At 35.9% G+C, this 3245-nt stretch overlaps 1 long non-coding RNA gene across 1 annotated transcript; it reads left to right on the top strand.

Moving 5' to 3' along the window:
* The first annotated feature begins 323 nt into the window (after positions 1-323).
* Positions 324-2434, top strand: LOC136835269 (uncharacterized). Its single transcript, XR_010852074.1, has 3 exons — positions 324-441; positions 1161-1297; positions 2090-2434. It is a non-coding gene; the product is annotated as an uncharacterized lncRNA (long non-coding RNA).
* Positions 2435-3245: the final 811 nt, after the last annotated feature.

Here is a 3245-nt window from a genome sequence, read left to right as displayed (position 1 = left end):
TTTAGTATATTCAGTTCTGCAAAAAGCTTAAAAAAAAATGTTTACGTTTTCACAGAAGCTGAACACCTAAATTTTTCACTAATTTTTTCGGTAACTGAATAATTTTTTTCTATCATTTCAATGTTATCGAAGATCTGGGAAGCATTAAAAGAAATAACCAAATATCCGACTTTAAAACGTCAGCCAAGTCCATTCAGTTATAATACAGGCAAAAGCAGAAAACGCATGTTGTCTCACTTCTAAATGATCCTTGTTTGTTTGACTCTCCTAAATGATCCTTACTTCAGTGCAACCACACCATACCAAAGTTCACTTATCGCTTCAAAGTCGATGAAGCTTTTTAGAGTTTTCGTTGCTTTGTGAGGCTATGGAATTGGACGGTTTATAGACGGTTCTCTATTGACGCTAAAAAATTAAGTCTCCGTTTGCTGTATTGAAGTTGTACGTACGTTTGTGAAACTTTGGTGTGTCGTATTGTGTAGTTCGGGAGTTTGGTTATGATGGCTTTATGATCTTGGGTGACGGTTAGTTTGGATTACTTTTGTTGTGTAAGGATTAGTATTTGTCGCATTTTAACTTAATTCGTTACTTGAGGTTGTAGCTCTTGTATTATATTTTAACAAGAATTGGGCTAGTTATCCGGTACTCTAGGTTGTTTTACTTATAATTAACTTGGTTCATATAATAAACTTTGTTCATTAATTACTGGTTTAAATGTTTAATTTGTTGGAGATCTTTATTTCAAATTAATCTTTATTTCAAACTCGTTTGTTTTCCTCTGAAAAAGTTAGTTAAACTTGGCCGCCTTTCCCCATTCGCTGCTCACAACCTTGTAATTGGTGAGATTCAGTGGATAGTTTTTGGAGACTTCTAATACTTATCCCCGTAGAGTAGTTATATCGTTGAGGTGATTACGAATTTTAATTTCTTTCAGAATGAGGGTAGTTCCAGGTCCAGTAGATTTTGAGTTTTATAGCTATATTGTGGATTTGACAGTTTATGGGTAAATGGATATTTGCAGCGTTCCGTGGTTTTTCTTTCGATAACTTAAGTGACTTTTGTAAACATCGGTTTTTAGTATGTTCTTAAATTATGCATAGTAATTATTAAAAGTGGAGCTTTTACTTTGTTTCTCTGATTACTTTAAAAACTACTTGCAGGTACTAAAACTACTGCAGGTACTAGCGAATCCTAACTTTATGGAGCCGGGGTAACCGTAGTCTCTTGAGAAATGGGCTACTTCGTGAAAGACTACTACTGTATCCATAAGACTGGAAAAATGGATTACTAATTAAAGGTTGGTTTATTAGAACTTGAGATGCGTAGTTTTTACTGCACTCTACGGGCGCGGTACCCCTGCCAATGAAGAAACTTATTTTTGGTGATGGAATTTCATTTCTAGTTCTGGTTCGGATTCCACATTAAGCTGTAGGTCCCGTTGCTAGGTAAACAATTAGTTCTTAGTCACATAAGTCTAATCCTTTGGACCAGCCCTAGGAGCTGTTAATCAGCTCGGTAGAATCTCTACTAAAGAGTTGACAGTTTTCAGGTTAACAAAGTTAACACTGGGGTATGGCATTGCTTTGCGTGAGTTTAATTTTTTTTTTACTTTATGTAAATTACAGCTTCCACTTTGTTTATAGTTCTGATTAAACAAATTTGCATTTAGTGTCTAATTTTTACTATTCAAATATTAGTGCAAATACTATAAGTAACAATATATACTATATTCAAACTATATTCAAACTATATTCAAACTATATTCAAACTATATTCAAACTGAAGTCTTAAATTACTCTGAACTCTACCATGCTAAATATGAACCCAAATAGTTAACAGAATCCACAATTATCCACTGGATTCTATTTCTAAAACACAAGTGTTTAAATGTTCATTTACTTAGTAACTAACTACCCGACAACTTATCCAACTGCTTGTTTGAAAGCAGTAAGACATTTTTTCTGGAAGCTCTACTCAAGGCTTTGTGAACTTAGTACGGTAAAACAATTTCTTTTAAATGACAGTGTAATTTTATTTAAATAACTTTAGGTGTTGCTCTAAAAATAATTTTTAATTCTTCTGATTACAGAACAGGTTTCCTGGAATGTTCAAGGCAATGAAAGCATGACTGCGGTTAGTCAAGAACTAGTTTCTTGGTTTTACCCTTGACAAGAAGTTTCCAAACTGGGCTGATGTGAGAATTGGCATTGGTGGCGCCTGGCATTGGTGGCGCCTGGCATTGGTGGCGCCTGGCATTGGTGGCGCCTGGCATTGGTGGCGCCTGGCATTGGTGGCGCCTGGCATTGGTGGCGCCTGGCATTGGTGGCGCCTGGCATTGGTGGCGCCTGGCATTGGTGGCGCCTGGCATTGGTCTGAACTTGTTCGATGGTTGAAATGTGTAATTATTTGAATTTCAATAAATTGTTATAAAAATTATGCACAAGCAAGTTTTGTCTTACCTCCACCATTAACAATAGATAACTAAATCTGATAAAGTTCAAGCTGGGTTATTGCATATTTTAAGACAAGTGGCCCTTTGTATCCATTATCAATATCTGGGGATTAATGTTTTAGTTTTAGATTTTGATTTTATTTTCCAAGTTAGTTTTTAGTATCTTTGGAGATCTTTAATATCATGGCAGTATGCTACAGATCTTTTAATAGCATGGCGGTATGACTACCGAACATTAAGTGTAAGCACTAACGTATCTAAAAGAACTTTGGGTGACACTGTGGTTATTGGATAGGTCCCATGATCTGTGTGGTTATTGGATAGGTCCCATGATCTGATAACTCTTCACAGCTGTTGAAATCTAGAGGGAAGGTGAATTTAACTTAAGTAGCCTACTACTATAGGATAAATATCTACTGCAGTTTCATAGCAAAATTAATACTAGTATTTAATTTAACTGCTTAGTTAATCAGGGTGAAACTAAAAGCATAGGTTGCCTTTAAGTGCGGAGCTTTTAAAGCAACTGAAGAATAAATGGTGGGTTGTTTCTCTTATTTTTAAGTATTGGTGATATATTTTGAATCTAGATTTGCATTTTGGAGACTCGAGGTATTTTTATGAATGTTAGGCCCCGTCCACACGGTCGAGCTTTGCTCTGTGAACTTTGCTCGGTGTGATGTCGGAAACGGAGAGCAAAGCTTCACATAGGGTTTTCCTAATTTTTATCGAAGTATCGAGGCTTTGCCTGCAGCAGGGCTGTTAACTGACTGAATTATTTCTGGTAAACTTTTAA

This window comes from Macrobrachium rosenbergii, chromosome 55, assembly GCF_040412425.1.
Source record: "Macrobrachium rosenbergii isolate ZJJX-2024 chromosome 55, ASM4041242v1, whole genome shotgun sequence".
Lineage (NCBI taxonomy): Eukaryota > Metazoa > Arthropoda > Malacostraca > Decapoda > Palaemonidae > Macrobrachium > Macrobrachium rosenbergii.
Note: the sequence above shows the minus strand (reverse complement) of the source record. Positions and strands in the feature narration are given on the sequence as shown.